The 17,647-nt window shown below is 44.3% G+C and overlaps 1 long non-coding RNA gene across 1 annotated transcript; it reads left to right on the top strand.

Annotated features, from left to right (window-relative positions):
- Positions 1-1,873: 1,873 nt before the first annotated feature.
- LOC120358439 lies at positions 1,874-16,354 on the top strand. Its single transcript, XR_005575400.1, has 3 exons — positions 1,874-2,690; positions 7,388-7,491; positions 9,040-16,354. It is a non-coding gene; the product is annotated as an uncharacterized LOC120358439 (long non-coding RNA).
- Positions 16,355-17,647: the final 1,293 nt, after the last annotated feature.

Below are 17,647 nucleotides of genomic sequence, written 5' to 3'. Positions count from 1 at the left end.
CATGCCGATCTAGATTGCTAGGGATGTCCTCTACCGCCACCTCCTCTCTCTCGCCATCGTTTTTCTCGCTATTTTCCGTATTAGATAATTCACTGGAGATACATATATTTCTTATCGGCTGACTTCTTTGTGCCAATGTAAATAATTGTCCTTCAAATGTGCAAAGTTGAAGTTCTCATTGAACATCACCGAGAGTACGATCAGAGCATTGACTTGAAACGTGATTATTTCTCTCATTATTATTTTTTCCAATTTTGGTGAGACCACAAGTGAATCTTGGGAATGATTACGCCCCGGAAGCATAAAGATTCTCGTCTGGTATGTCTGTCACTGGTATTCATGTCAGTTTTAATCGAATCTTTGAGACAAGCTTGAATGTGGAATCGGATGATTAATGTGACAGACCGAATGAAATTAGGAACATTGATTAAAAGGTGCCAGCGACGCCGAAATTATTCCGGGAAGAGTTACGAAAAGATTGTCATGTATCGGTGTGGAAAATAAGCGTTCTATCGTAGATCGAAATATTTAACGAGCGTAATTTTCACATTTTAACAAGATATAAGATTGCAAAATAAATTATAAGAGAATATTTTAAACTGAAATGTAAAAGTATCGTGTCAATCAATGTACAAACGCAGGACGTAATGTTTCAGCTAACTGTTACTAATTAATTGGAAATTAGTTATAAGAAAGAGAGAAAGAGAGATAGAGAGTTTTATTTTAGCATTTTAATATTATTCAGATACGTTAAAATTTTTAATCTTTCGTCTTATTTATGAATTTTACCAAATTTCCTCCATACTTTTAGCGGTAATATACTTTTAAAGGGATAACCCGCTCGTATGCATTAGAACAGCATAGTGACGTATAGATCAAAAAATAAATATGTTTTAGCTCTAATAAGTGATTTGTTTATGTAAAACTAGCACCAAAGACGGAACATTTTGATTTGGCTTGATCCTCTTCCGCCGTCAACTACTTAAAATTAAGGATGTATCTGACATTCAGTCCCTACAAAGTAAATAAAATTTGGAAATATGCTTGATAATCAACACTTCACTATACATAACATTAACTACATATGAAAGTTGCACAAATACGATTATATTTAAATAATAATATATTTTTATAGTTTACTTACTCTATTTGTTATTAAAAATTAAATTATTTTTTTACAACATTAAGAAAAATTTCATTTTTTTGTGCAAGTACTTTAAGTATTCCAGATTATTTATACAAAGTCTTATTGTGTCCATCTGTTTAATTACTTTGTAAATAATTAAGTACATAAATTATTTCAAAGATTTAAAGTACTTAAATAAAAAGAGTTCAGATTTTTTCATTATTACATTATTAATTACATTTTCATTAAAACACGAGTCCATTATACTTTTTGTTGAAAAAATTTTTCACCCAGATAGGAAATCGCCACCAAATTTTTCCTACTATTTTCAAATGCAATAAAAACAATCTGTAATTCTTTCATAATTTTTTAACATTTTGAGAAATGTACTGTACATCCTTAAATTAACTTTTCACAATCAATGTACATAATTCCAAAAGTTCTTTCTTCTTGTGCTTTAGACCTTACGTAATCCAAGATAAACAATTCGTAAACATTAATATTCAACTAAGACATATGTCAGTGATAAACATTAAAACCAATCAACCTTGCGTTTCTCGCGCCGAACGCAACTGCAGGAGCGCGTCTAGGCGAATCATCGCTCAAGATTTCGAGAAGATCCCCGGTAGATTGGACTTCTAGTCGACTCGCACGCGAAGCACAGCGCATCATCCCTCGCAAATTATCTCGCGAGAGTTCCACTCGGTAGGCATGTGCACGCACACGACTGTCTCACCCACCCGCAGTACACACACACACGGTCATGGCGATCAAGTGGAAGGAAAAAGGAGGAGAAGAGGGTCCGCGCACGAACGCGAGGAAAAAGGCAGGAAAATAAGAAGAACGCCGCGGCGCGGAGCGTCTTGCACGACGTGCCACGATCAAGATCGCAAGATCTAACCGGCGGGCATGGTGCTCATTCGACGTGCTATATTTATCGGTGATCTTACTGAGTTTTCCGACCCCTACTGGACGATACGGAGATATCCACGCGGAACGCATACCACCTCGATATCGCGATCCTCCCCACGCGGACGGAAGCCATGCACATACGTGCGCTTTTATTTACAATAACAGAAAGAGGAGAGGGAGGAGGGAAATATACGAGGGTGATGAGGGATGTGGGAGGGGCAAGAAGAAGATACGAGCTCTCACACGTACGCGAGAACAATGCAACGGACGCCTCCTCGACGTCGACGTGCGTGAGCAAGCGCGGGTGCATGATTCTGAAGGATGCACACCCTACGTGCACACGGGAACACTCATTAACGCTTATCGATAATTACGTTTCTATATTTATCACATAATAAGCAAGCCTATCTCGCCATTAGTGGCGTTCCCGGACGGCCGACGCGGCGGCGAGCCGCGCGGGGACATGGTCTACTTAACTCGGCCGTGCTGCGGAGCGCCGCGACCATTCGACTCGCGTTTTCCGTGCCCGGCCGCTCGTGGATTTTTCCGGCGTTGATGCTACCTCCCTCCGAGCTGCGGAATAAACGAAATAGACGTATCGTACACAGCGATACGAAATATGAAGTTTATCGAGAGTCTCTATGGTAGATTGGTAAGTGTGTTTTTATGCTTGATTGTTGTGTTTATAAATTTAAAAAAATATATATGCAATTGATACGTGCAAGAACACAATAAAAAGTGTTTGGTGGAGTTCGTTTTCGTAAAACCAAATGTCTGGTTATCGCCTACATTAGGATTTCATTGCAAGAATCTTGTTTACCATTTTCTAGTTGGATCTATGAAGCTTCTAATAATTAAAAAACCTAGTAATTAAAAAATCACAAAACACTATAAAAAACGCAGTTAGAGATTAAACTTTTCGCCGATATTCTAATAAAAAGGTTTCTCTTACTTGAACGCGATTCCCCAAATTTGGTTTCAAAGTAAGTGAGAGACATTTTGACATAATAATTTCTAATTCTGTGCAAAAACCTGATTTACAAACCTGATAATTGCTAAAAGTTATACATGTCAAAATGCAATTAATGGCACCTGAAACACTAAAACTCTCCCCCGGTAAAATTATATACACTTTAGCTAATTGTTCTTTATCATGTACTTGTTCTAAATAAATTTAGTGCTAAGTATTATCAAGACACTCTAATAGGTTTATTTAGAAAAAATTAATCATACTATCTGACAATTCCTGTAAGAACTTTAATTTGTTTTCCAACAAGTATATTCGTTGAATATATCAGAATTTTAAATAATGCAACCGGACTCTTTTTTAAGTGAAAACAACGAACAAGGTCTTAGGTATTACCTATAGATTCCTGACTGTCCGTTTTTGAACAGATATACTGATCTACTGAATCTATATAAATTTCGAATTAATGCAATAAGATTCTTTTCTTCAGTATGTTCGTAACCATCGTGCATTATAGAATATTTAACAATATTCGCAGGAAAGACGCACGGCAAATGCGTTATTTTCACTGAAAGAAAGAATCTGGTTGCGTTGTTCAAAATTCTGATCTATTCAACCAGTGCGGTTGAATCACATTTAATCACATACGTCTTGTTGATATAATAAAATCGTTCTTCTCAGAGCATGGAAAGCCTGTTTGATCATAACATCCATTATTGCTATTCAAAGAAACGTATATTGCGATACGCGGCTCTGTGCGAAAGCACGCGAGTTTTCTTCAGTAGGCGACTGATAATTATGGCGAATCAACCGAGCGTACTATAAATATATAGTGCTCGTGATGAGGCAACATTGTAAGATTATAATGGATAGCAGTAATAACTGGTACTAACGGAACGTACCTGCCAGGGAGATAGTAATCGTATCCGTGCTCTATTTTGATCGAGATACGCGTACCAATGATTTACGCTGTTGTCTACCCATCATTCCCCCTTCTCGAACGCTAATCAGCACGTTCATCGCCATGAGAAAATTTTGGCTTTCGTCGACAAGGCGCGCTATTGTAACTTCCATCTGGTTGAACGGTTATATTGTGCAACATTATCTTGAGAAATTCTAGCTCATTATATATTATACTGAAAACTCGCGAAAGCCTCGAAAAAAAATCATTCGTATTCATATTTGTTGAACGAGCGAGCGAGGCTCGCTCCGAGAAGAATGTTGTTCGATCGATCGAACTCTGATTTTTCGAGCTAATTATCCCGCTTCGACGTGAAAACGACGTTAATGGCCGTCGAGACGAGCTTTTCTAAGGGGACGCGAAATACCCCCCCCCCCTTCCACGCCACGGTTAGTTCCTTCGCGCGAACTGGTGCGACGTAGACGAGATGATAGGAGCAAGGAAGCGGGAAGGACGAGGGGAAGGTGGCAAGGGCTGTTTCGCCCGGTATATTAATTTAATTCTTTGGATACCCGATAGAGATGGTGGGAGGAAGGCGGTGGGCGGGGGTAGGTCTCGCCCAGTTTGAATATTCATAGGAAAGAGGGAATAGAGATCGGGTGTAATAGAATTTAAATTAAGGAAGGGAGGTCGGCTGAAACTGTATGGAGAGTTCCATAATATGATAATGCGCGTTCTATCGATATATTCCTACGGCCGGTCGCCCCCGACGGGAGCTCGAAAATAGCTTGAGAGATTGTCGTACCGTTGATTGACCCTTGGCACCGAATACCGTGACCGTGATCGACCCTCCTCCCATTTGTCGCATCATCGACCTTTACGACTTTGCGTATGAAGCTTGTAAACAGGTCGCTACATTCTTGAGAACGGTGAGAATTTTGCGAAACCTCTTCCGATCGCGTTCTTCAATTCTACGGTGCTCAAGTAAATCCACAGAGAAATATTATTATTACAGTAAGATTGTAACAAGAGCCCGATTGGTGTCGACCTGAATATAAACCGGGGCCCATAAAGTAAAAGAACGAGGCCCTCATACGGCATATATTATAATAAATTGTTCACATGATCTTATTTTAATCACAATTACAACTCATACTTAAGATCTTTCAGAAAAAATTTTATTTAATCCTTATTAAAATTTTAATAAATATTACAATGAAAATTACATATTTATATTTTTTTATTCTCATGGTATTGCTGAATACCTTTTAAAGTATGTATCTTACAAATTGCTTCGTTCGCAATTCCCTTTCGAGATACAGAAAAAGAATGTTTTCTTTGTTATGCCCTTACTTCATTTACTTAATCACACATATAAAAATTGATTCTAAGCTTAATTAGTAAATACCTTATTATAAAATAAGATTTAAATATATTCGCTACAAAGGTTCTTATTAAATCCTTATTTTTCTCACATGTGGTGTCGTAAATCCTTTTCTGCTCCTTATAAATTAATCGTAATTTATACACTTTATTAAATTAGTTCTAATACATAAGTATGAAGTTACAAAGTTAGAACTTTCGTATTAAATCCTGATAAAGGTCTCATCAGATTAAAATGAGATAATCTTTCTTACGATCTCCGTAATAAACAATAATCGCAATCTGATGGTATATAAAGTTAACTTTAATAAAAAACACAAGTGTAAGTATCGAAACATTATTTAAACATTTTTCGTCTCATCGTCGTGTAGTCCTGTTGCGAGCACAGTCACGCCACTTTGTTATCCTTATTTACATAATTCTACTCTCTATTTCTAATTCAGCCTGTGCTGTATAGAATATTATATATATTATCCTCGTAGGGTTGATAGCGTTTCGACAACAACAATGCGCGAGAAGGTTACTTCGTAAGAGCGCACAGGACCATAGTCTAATACAAGGAGATCCGCGCTGGCACGAAGAACTTTTAATACGGCTTCGAAGTTAAAGTCCACCTTTACCACCTCGAATCTCCTACTTTCGGCCTTTTCCACCGACAAGAATCTCCCTCTGATTCTCCGCCGTCTCCCCCGACACCCCTAACGCCTTTCATCCCCACCGCCGCGCGCTCCTGCGGCGTCAAAGTCCTCCGTACCTCGCTCATTCGCTCGAGACGTCTCTAATCGTAATCGTCGTGGAGTGTTAATGTTCCCGTTAACTCGGCTGAGGTGTTTAACCTTGTTAACTCGTGCTCGTGCACGGTGCCGTACGAACACGCATCTCTACTTCTTAGATACGGAGCTACGTGGCGGGTAGGTGGGTAATCGGTATGCCCGAGTCGTTTCAGCTCATCGTCCTTCCACCCACACTCTTATCACCGTAGAAAAAAGAAACGCATATGTGTCTCAAGAAAAAAAATTGTAGATTATGGATCTAATGTAATCTCCACTTCTGCAATCCAAAGAAAAAAAATGGAGATTCAAATTTAATCGATTTAAAGAAATATGAGGTACTTCAACCGAATAAGGTTTCTCATCTAATTTATCTTTTTTTTTAAATTCTATTTATGGATGGGGATAATTAAGATAAACTAAGTGAAAATAAAATGTTTATTTTAATCAGTCATAAAAATAAGATTATCTTTCATATAAAATATTTATAAATAAACAAGAATGATTTTTTTTTAACTTTAACATTGAGCCATATTAAATGCTTGTGTTTTTAATAAAGCCCGAAAATAAATTAAAAATAACAAAGAAACTAAGCATTGTCTTCCAAATCATTTTTTTTAACTGATTATTAATCATAAAAATGAAATCCTTTAGTGTCTCCTTTACTATTAAGCATCACAATTTTCTTTAATTTCGTCTGCAATTTTTTATCCTTTGGAAATTCTTGCTTCTCACTTGAGTGGAAGTTTAGCTTCTCAAATTTAGCAGCATTGAAAGTCATTATCTTCTGATGCAAACTTTACACACAACAAACAGATAACAGTGGCCATGCAAGTTATTTATTGAGCGCAATGCTTCTAAGAAAACATATTTAAAAAAATCGATATACATATTTGTTATTTTTTATATATAATTTGAAAGTTTAATAATATTGTAATTTGTTACATAAACCATAAAGTAACAAATACTTAATCAACTTTACTGCAAACTTATATAAAAACGGTTTATACGTCTACTTCGTCACAAGTTTTTCTCGCACTAGACAGACACGCTGCTGCTGGTTCCAATTTCTCAGCATTTCTTTACCTACTTCTTGACGCATCTTTTATTTTTTTATACTTTAGGTTTAAAACGCGTTTTTCAGGTGATAAATTCGAAAGTGAGTTTTATTTAGTGTTGAGATTTATTCGGCTCAGATACCTCACACATAAAATCATCGAAAAAGTTGAAGAACGTTGTAGAAAGATATGAGAGTCAAAAATTAAACAAGTACACAATGCAACATGCACACAAACGATAACGTATCTTCTAATTAAAAAATTTCTCAGGTTAGCATCCGCGAAGGCCGAAAGTCACGTGTAGATGCATCATAGGAGGATATATTATCCCGTTGCAGCTCTCGCGACCGATGTCGCCTCCGTCCGTGACACAGGTAAGTAACTCAAGCGGGAAGTACGTATAGCGTGCGGAAAAGTGACTGCGAAGTTTACCTCGGAGCGACAATCAGTTAAACAGTTTCCTGCGTACCGCGGTCGCCGTCGTCGCCGGTTGTGCTCGCCCGTGAACCCTCCGGTACCGAGCGTACGTGGTCGCGGCTAAGCCAGCGGTACACGAAGAAGGTGTGGGGTAGATCGGCGTCGCGGATAAGCGAAATAAAAGTTATACTCCTCATTGTTCGCGGCGGCTTCTAATTACGCACGTGAAGCCGTATATGCGCACCGGTAAGCGACCGCAAATGCGCTCGCGCGCGCTAGTGTGCGCGTGTTCCCTCTCCCTCTGTGTACGGTGTGTATCTCGAGGCGCATTGCTTCGCTTTTTAGAATCGCTCGCGCGCAGTTTCCTCGTACGTATGCACGTACGTACGTACGGCGCATCGCGATGCAGCGGAAATTTACGCGATAGCCGTTAAGCCTGACTTTAACGCCGCGAAGCAAGTAGAGTGAAATTCGATTGCGTATTCCGTGCTCTAGAACAAACAGTCGGAACCGCACTTCCTTCGGATTCCGAGAAATGTTGAACGAAGTCAGTGAAAACGACGGGTCCACGACTCCTTTAATACGATGATAAGGAAAAGAAATCTAACGGCGATACAATTAAAGGACTTGTTGAAATCGTGAACTAACCCACCTTTTATAAAAACGAAGAAATCAACTTGTATAAAGTTAAAGTCATTAACCGAGAACTTTATTTTCTTCCTTTTTATGAAATGTGGGTTAGCTCGCGAATTGCAACGAGTTTATCAATTACATTAAATGTTGCATATCTTCTCAACTTTTAAAAGTCAAATTTTTTTAATCTTAAATTATACTTTATAGTGTCTAGAATACAGGGAAAAAAATGAAAGGTTGCCGAAAAACAATCATATGAATTTTCTTTGTCAAACGCGTTTTTCTCGAGACCATATCTTTAAAAGTCTCAGCGCAATAACTCAACAGTTTTCGATCTTTTTTTGATGAAATAAATTTTCACTTGTGTAAAATGCAATTCTTTATGACCTATCCGGGCATTTTTTTTCAATTTTTTATTTCAGTAATTTGTAAAAACATGCAAAAGTCGAGAGTTTGTCGACAAAAACAAATTAATTTTAAGTGCAATAATTTATCGATTTTTACCGCCATTTTGAAACCCAGCATGTCAGACCTTAATGACACGCTTATTCTAGAGGTTCGTGATCATTTTTCTTATTTTCGTTTATTTTACAGATTCCAAAGCGCTAAAATTGGAGAATCTTACCGGAAGACCCCCCAAAAAATACCCAGTAAAAGTCAATTTACATAACAATTTACAAAAATTATTTTTTACACATTAATAGTCAATAAAACATAACCTTTTTATAGACATCAAATTTATTTATTATTCTTTCAAAAAAGAAATTTCCAAAAATCAATCACTCTCAGCATTGAGAAGATATGTAACCCTTTAATCGACATTTCTCACTCCTACGGGGAAATGATTTTAAGTCTTGTATTTTTGTCTCCAGCGAACGAGCACGAAGGTCCCCTCGCTTCCAATAGAGACGCTACCAAGAACGGCGTCTGCGTCCGTCGTCGTCTGTAAATCTGCTCCACGGCGGAGATAAAAACGGCACGGCGATGCATCTCCGCACGGCCAGTCACATACTCCGCGCCGAGTTGAGCTCGTTATCGGATGCAGATCGGAGAAGAAGAAGTGCGCGCGGCGCGGAGGCGCAAGAGAAATTCTTGCCGCTGAAACGGGCGTACCGAATCCTATGACGTCCCTGAGACATTTCCACGAAGGGCCCCGCGCGAGATGATTTACCGGACCTCGTCATAAAACGGTACCGCCGCTCCACGCACGGGAGACACAAGAGGACTCTGATTATCGCTGGAGATTGTTCGCACAAAGGGGGCCTCTCCTCTTCCTCGCGGATGGAAGGGCCCCGAGATTTAGATATTTACGCAGAGGAAAGGAGCAACGGACGCGGAGTCCGTGTCGCGACTCCGCGATCAGGTTCATTGTTGAGGGATCAAGACGCGGGATGGACCCTAAATCAGCTGGAACGAACTCGACGATCTCGACTTCCCCGTCGCATTTTGCGCCGCGATGAAGTAAGAGTGCGCGCCGACAGGAACCCGCTTTAGTCAAATTTCAAGAACGCGTTCGAGGACCGCATTGGTGGGCCGCTTGCAGTTTTAAGAGCGAGATGTCGATCGCTTTAACGTTAATAAAGGCAGGAATGTGCACCGTTTCACGCGAATGAAACCTCTTCATTTCACTTTTCGTTATTGTTGAGAATTAAAGACCTCTAAAGAGATTAAGGTTTTCGTTCCCAAAGAAAACCTCTCCGCATTTAACGCACAGAAATTGTGATTATTCGTTCAGATTATTTGTTCCTGTCGCAGAGTCAATCACGCTCAAATTCAAACGTCTAACTTACGAGGCTCTTACGAGCGCCGTAAGTCAAGGCGCAGGCACCAAGCCAAGAATCGCTCGGTTCGTTGTGCAAATACCCGAGGAAACGGAGAGGAGACCGGTAGCGAGGTGGAGGAGCGTGGATAGGAGGGATACGAAATGCGAAGGACCGATCGAGACGGCGGCGGCGGCGGTGGCGGCGGCGGTCCCCGGGGTCGGGCTTGAATCGCAAAACCCTAGTGCGTTAGTGTTATTTTAATCAGGAAATATAATGATCGCTGCCTCGCGGAGGACGACCGGGGTCGCGGTAAAGGGAGAGGGTGCGGGCAAACGCGAAGGAAGGTGGAAGGAAGAGAGGGTGGTTCCGATGGCGTAGCTTGCGAACGCAGGTTGCCGCGCATTTGTTACGGGCCGATAGCAATTGTTTCCCCTATCTACGAGTTCCACTGCGACACTGCAGCCCACCACCAGTTTGGTTGGCTGCGTCGCCTGGTCGGGTCGCAGTGTATACGTGAATGCGTATACAACCTGTACCTGTTTACTGTGTACTCAGTACTGGAGCGCGAGAAAGAGAATGAGAGAAAGAGGAGGGAGAGAGGGAGAGAGAGAGGAAGAGTGGTCTTATGTAAGCGGCGCCCCGACGCTGAGTATAGATTGTATTCTATCGGTACATACGGTAATGCTGCTCTGGCATTGGTACAGGCTGACTCCAAAACTGTGATTACTTCGGGAAAGGGCACGGCGCTGACCCAATTCCATGCGAGCGTTACAATTATAGCGCTCCTCCCGTCGCCTCGGTTATTTTATTTAATTTCTTACTTGATTCTTATTTATTCTTATTTAATTCTGGCTGATGCAGCAGCGTTCGCTCGCGTTCCGATGTGTTAAAGAGAAAGTTCTGCTTTCTTATTTTAAAGGCGACAGGAGAGGCTTTCGGAAAAATCGTCTTGGTGTCAATAATTTCTACGGCGGGAGAACGACCGTGCTTTAAACGGCAAAGTAAATCATAAGAATCGCGTGCAACAAGGCGGTTCGTGTTTCCGTAAATCTGTAAAGCCGTCCACCCGACGCGCGGTGCTCCTTCGAATCGTTTAAAAAAAAAAAAAAACGTTTAAAAAAAATTGGCCACGATACAGTTTGCGTCTACACGGGATTTCAATCGTACGTAGACGCGGAACCGATCGTGCTTGTCAAAAGAAAACGAGCTTCTCAACGGAAAGGGGACGAGAGGAGGGAAGAAACCTCGGTAGCGTTTAAAGCTGCTCTGCCAATCACGCGATTGTGTCAGGCGTCGTCTTGTTTACGTGGCATTTAAAAATTGCATCGAAATCACCGGCGCTTCGCCGTTTGATCGGCAGGATTAATTGCCCTTCACTTCTTTCGCGGTAACCCAAATTTCGACGTCGATCCGTCCGTCCGTCGTGGCTCTCAGGCACCCGGTCGTCTGTCGCCTGTCGACTGTCGTCGTCGTCGTCATCGTCGACGACGCGCTCGCTGCCGTTAATTACAGAAACTCCCGTATCCATATTCACGTGATTACCGGAAGACGGCGGATTCGTTCTGGATAAGACTTCGCGTGGCGTGTGTCTGCCGCGAGATTGAGTTCGACTCATCTCGAAATGCTTGTAGCGACTATCCTATTCGTACATAGTTGAGTGGCGCGGCGGCGGGTACATAGATAGGGGAGACGCGGCGGCGGGGCGGGGAGGGAGGGGGAGGGCGGGCGACAGAAGAGAGAAGTGAAGAGAAAAGGGAGGTAGGGGGTGGACCCATGTACGCCGTGTATCTATTTGCAGACACAGATAAACACGGATAGAACCAACACCCCGATACACCCCGGGACAGAGCGAGAGTGTTCTTATAGTGGAACTTATTGATCCAACAAAACTCATTTCAAGATACAGTGCGAAGTCTCCAAGATACTGCTCTCTCCTACTTCTCTCTTTCTCTCTCCCTCTCTCCCGCTCTCTCTTTCTCTTTCTCTTTCCCTCCCTTCCGTCCCACCACGTCCCGCACCTTTCCACTCCACCCGATTCCCTCCCGCCGCGACCCCCCCTTCGTCCACGATCCTCTCACCGTTCGACGCCCCATCCGCACGACGGCTCTGCTCTGACTCCCGTATCGTACATCCAAGACGTTCCCTATACGCGTAAGTACGTGTATATATATATGTATGTATATATATGTACACACGCGGAGCGATTAATGCGCGCGCGGAGATACAAATAGGATTTCGAGAAACGAAATGGCACTCTTTCGAGCCGCTTCGATTCGACCGAAACGGAAAACCTGACGCGTGGAATGAATCCAGATCGCTTAACGACGTGGACGACACGTACCAGAGAAATCGTATTATCGCAATCGCTACGGTTAGATTATCGCTCCGCGTTATGTACAATTTTACTTGGTTGAAATTTTTCGACGAGTGCACACGCGCACATGTCCGTTTCCGTGCGCTCTTACAAGAAATGGTTCATCTTTGCGAGAGGTGCATAGATTCGTTTAGGATCTCCTAGGGGGGAAAAGTTAATAATCTGACTCAACGCGTGACCTTGTACTCCGGCGCCTTCTCTCTCGGCTTTCACCTTTCCTCACCCGCCTCTCGCCCAAAATCCAAAGTTTCCTCGAGCAACTCGACACTGGAAGCAATTTTGGCGTCGACTAACCCCCACCACTTTGCTCGCTCATTCACCTAGCCCTCCGCCGAGTAGTAAAGGAAAGTGCATAAAGTTGTAGAATGTCGCTGCTCGCCTGCATTGCTCGCTCCTCGCTCGCATCAGGAGAAAACAATTCCAGCTCTCGCCTTTCGTCTACCGGCTCGATATTTCTGACACATTTCTTATGCGATTTCCTTTCTTTTTTTTTGTGTACATTTTTGCGATGGAAGATCCTTCTCGTATCAAAATTTTCTTTTTTTTGCTTCACAACGTAAGAACGCGACCAAATGAAAACGGGTGACAATAAATATTCAGCTAATACGCCTTCCTTCGAGTTTCATAAAGTATTCGCGTGTCTTATCTCTTGGCGCGTTTTCTTTTCCTTTTTCTTCTATTGACTATTATTTATCGTGCGAGAGGGTACTTTCGTGCTAATGGATCTTCGTCGCCACGCGTGTGCAACAATATTTGAATCAACGGGGAAACGAGCAAACAAATGAAGAAACTTACGATTGCGTAAAACTGCGAAGTGTCTGCGGTTTGTTTGTCGGCGGGAGCATTTCGAGGTAAAGGCCTAGAGAAAGAGGGAGCGGAAGTGAGACGGCGCGAGACGGAGGCGGCAGAGAAAGAGGGCGGAAGGGTGTCGGGGTTGAGAAAAGGATGACGGTGAGAGGAGGCTGAGGAAAGGGGGTTTAGGTAGGTGAGTCGCGAAGGATGGGCGAGAGGTTGCGCGGGCGGCAGGTGGGGGAGGGAGGGTGGTAAAGCCGTAGGAGGAGGTGGAGGAGGAGGAGGAGGAGGAGGAGAAGGTGGAAGAGACAGAGAAGGTTGGAAAAGGGGCGGAAGGGGTGGAAGGCCACGAATGTCGGAGGGAAAAGAGGGAAAGAGGATGGAGCGGGCGGGCGGGCGAGAGGAACGCCGGGAGAGGGAAGGAGGAGAGTGAGTCGGAGGAGATAGATGTATGTAGGAGGGCCGCTCGATACAGCTCCAGCAACCCCCTCCTCCTCCACCTCCTCCTGAAGCCAAGCATCGCATCGCGAGGTTAAAGTGAGAAAAGTCAACTCCAGTCACTCGGCGAGTCCTTCCGCGCTGGAACATCGGGACTAAGTGACCAAGTAGCATTGCTAAGCCGACAAACGGCTTAAGGATCACCCGCCTAAAGGGCCGCCTTTGTTTGCCGGCATCCAAGGAGACTCTCTTTCGCGTCTTTCTGCGTGTCTTCTTGTTATTCCGTCAACTTTCAAAGGGCGGCATCGCGCCGAAGAGGCGAACGGCGGCGGTCGGCACGCGGCGAATTTGATAACAGTCGCCGAGCGTGACGAGAAGAGAAGCGAAATTGTTACTTCGAATTCCGTAACGGAGAATCTCATGGCGTGTTCAAAATTGACGGAACGGCGGCGCGCGTACTAACAGTCATCGTCGCCGCCCTCGAATTCAACGAGAATACGAATAGTAGCTAGTGGTAGCTACGAGCGACGCAGCCTTTCTCCCCTTCCCCCTCCCCCCCTCCCGTCGACGCAGTCCACCGCCACTTATCGAGAGACTTTTAAACCCACTTTCCCGAGTTGGCTGGCTTTCAAAATTCGAGTCGAGAGGCATGCTTGCGCTGGCAGGGACCTGCCAGCCGGAGACCTGCTGGCTTGTCACTTGGCTGGTTATCCAGGCACTTCCATGCCCGGCCACGCGGATACGAGTGCATAAACATACGAGCGAGCGCCATCCTAGCTAAAGAGTACCTTTATCTCTAGCGAGCCGCTTCCACCCCCCGCCTCTCCCCCTAGCTGTACCTTTCACCCACCCACGTTCTCTTTCCCTCTATCCTCCTATTTTTCTCTTTCTCTTCCCTTCCTTACGCCCACCACTCTCCCTCTTCCTCACCCTGTTTTCCTCTCGTTTTCTCTCTTTCTCCCTCCCTCTCTGTCTCCCTACATGGAACCACCATTCTCCTCGTGTGACGCTGCCGGCGTTCAGGGCAGGAGGAGGATGAGGAGGAAGCTCACGTAGGTTACTCCTTTCTGCCGGCAGAGGATATTGTGATTTTAGCGTCTGTGTAATTATGGAAATTAGCGACATGGAAAGCCTAGGATAAAAGGGTTGATTATAATCCGGGCGCGGGAGTGAGGACCGACCTGAGCGTCTCGCTCCTCCGCGTGACCGTAGATTAAAACGCTCCTTCTACACTCGCGCCTTTACTTCCACCAACTACCCCTATCCTCCGCCCGCTGCACATCCACCTAACCCCTCGCGCTGCGTCCCTCATATAACCCCTATGGACTCTGAGAACCGTCCGCTCCTTCCCCCTCGCGCTTTCGTCGCGAATTCTGCGCTATCATCCACCCTGTATCCAGAATCACTGGCGATATTAGGATCGAGTTTCCTCTGCTTTGTATACGCGCTTACCAGCTGGAGGCGTTTAGAATTTCGTCTGCTGGGAGATGAATTATAAATGACACTTCTCTTTATCAAGGCGCGAAGTGCGTCCCTTAGAAGTCGCGCGCATTAACGTCGCAAGTACGTTTCGTTACGCGACGGCATACGTCACGTCATCAGTAAATTCATTAACAATTCCACGTTACTAGAATATTGACAAACCCGGGAGTATCAAAGAAATTTCGATACGTCGTCACGCGAGATATATCTACGTAACCGCTTTCCGCCGCCGCGCCGCGCCGCACCGCGCCGCGCCGCGCCGCGCCGGGGAGATTAATCTCCAGTCTCGCAAAACACAATAAGTCAGTCGACCGTCTGCGTCGGTGCCTTCGCCCTTCCCTCCTCCCCCACGCGTTTTCGGGGTTGTGCGAGAGAACGGCGGAGGAAAAAAAAGCGAGAAAGGAAAGAAGAAAAAATGGCGAACCCAACGAATTGCCTGCCACGAGGTTGGCTGGTCGGGTTGGGGTGCAATCGCAATCCAACCCTACGGTAGCACCGGAGCGCTTTTCACCCCCGCGCGCATCGCCCGCGACATTGGCGTAGATGCGCGCACCCTCTTCCTCTCGCTCTCTTCCTTCCTCTCCCTCTCGCGTTCCCGTTCGCTCCCACTTTGATCCTCCCGCCGTCACTCCCTACCTCCTCCTATTCCTCCTCACGCTCTCTCGTTCTCTCCACGACGCTTTTTCCCATCTGGCTATTGGACTACCGCGGTGTTTCAAGCGGCGGGCAGGAACCTATGATGTGATCGGGTATCGAATATCGGCTGGCTCTCCTATTGGTCGTTCACCGCGCACGGTCGCAGCAGCACCGGCGCGGCAGTTACGACTGATTTGTTACGTAAAAACGTCGATAGCTTCTATACCCTCTCTTGTCCCACCCTTCGGTTCCCACCTCTCGCACAGCCGCCCTCCATCCCGCCGTGCCCTGCTCGCTCGCCACCCACCTTGCCTGGCCACCCCTTCGACGGTCCTCGACATACCGCCACCGCCCCCAACGGGTTCCGCTTGTGATAGAGAAAGGAACGAAATAGGAAGGTAGAGACAGAGAGGGAAAACGCTCTTCTTTTTTATCGGCGCCGTGCGTCGCTGCTTGCTCGTTCGGCTGGGTGCGAACGCATTGTCGAAGAAATGGCCGGTAGACGAGACGACGTGCCTCATCATTTCGCGTCAACATTGCATTTCGCCTAAATTTTCATCATCATTCAACAAACTGGCGATAAATCGATAATAACGAATAAGAACGTGACGCACAATTATCATACGTCACGTAATTATAAATGTAATTTTAATAAATCCTTAATATTATGGTCCCGTAATATATTACATTTTTATACCAAAATATGTCCATGTACCAGAGATGTGATTCAATTTGTGCCTGATTATTATTAAGTATAAATTGGAAAATCGTATTATTGATAAATTTAAAGCAAAACTTAATTGCTAACATAAAATTCGTTTCATCAATAAGCGAATACTGAATCAGCGTTCGCTACTTCAAATGTAATATCGTCCTGTGACGCTGACGTATAAATAATATATGACTTTCCGAGAACGGAAAGAGATATAAAATATTTCACAGTATCAAAGAATACATTAATATGTTGCAACTGTAAAATGATATGAGCCGTAATACTTAGTGACTATATCCACTCAAGGGCGTGCAACATTATCTTTGCAATTTGCCCGGTTTTCAAGCTCAATTCTACTCTCCTTGTCTTGCACGCTTCCCGACTACTTTCTCTTATAGTTCCTTGGTAAAACTTCTCGACAGAATTCAGTAGAAAAAAAAAAGGTTGCGGTAAATTATACTTAAGTACTCCTTCTAATGGACTATAAACCGAAGCATTTGTGTGTATCTATATTTGCAGTTCTGCGCTAACGACGTAAAGTAAAATCCACTTGTCGACTTTGTAATTTAATAATCACGAAAGAGCGCAAGGAGGATAGAATCCGAGATCCGTGCTACCGAGCATGCGGCGAGACGAAATTATTTATCCTCGTATATCAAACCGTGTAACAGTGTGACTACGCGATTTTTGTATTTCTGCGCTATCGACCTCCCACGCGTCGTATGTCGTCATTAACACCCCGCGATGGTCTCGGTCTATATCAGGTCTACAATCTAGGAGAGAGTTTTTAACATCTTCCGCGTCGTACATGTAACGAACGGAAGGATCCAAGCGTTATAGCGCGCACTTGAGAACGCGAGAAATGGACGTTCTCGCGTCGCGTCGCGGGTGAATTTTAGTATGGCATTGAGAATATCGCGCGTACCTTCCTCTATCGCAGGCGCCGGCCGAAGGTAGAAACGCGTTACGATACTGCGTAGTGACCGTATTGTGGAAGCGTATTCAATGGCGCTCCGCCATTTAACACCCCGGCAAGCCGCGAAGTTTCCTGCAATGAAAGCACCGGCGCGGAACCTATTGTGAAAATATCTGACCACTGTCCGGTGCAATGAGGTATGGCCGTTCCCGGGAGTGCTGGTTCGTCGAATACGGCGCGCGCGGCCCGTGTACGTGCACGGGCCCGGTTACGTGTGCACGTGCAACGACATCGACCGAAAATATTTCACGCAAGCGCCACTAAAGAGACATAAACGCACTTAACGACAGGTCCACGTCGTGATATA

This window comes from Solenopsis invicta, chromosome 8 (genome assembly GCF_016802725.1).
Source record: "Solenopsis invicta isolate M01_SB chromosome 8, UNIL_Sinv_3.0, whole genome shotgun sequence".
NCBI lineage: Eukaryota > Metazoa > Arthropoda > Insecta > Hymenoptera > Formicidae > Solenopsis > Solenopsis invicta.
The sequence above is the reverse complement of the archived record's forward strand: the minus strand, read 5'-3'. Positions and strand labels throughout refer to the sequence as shown.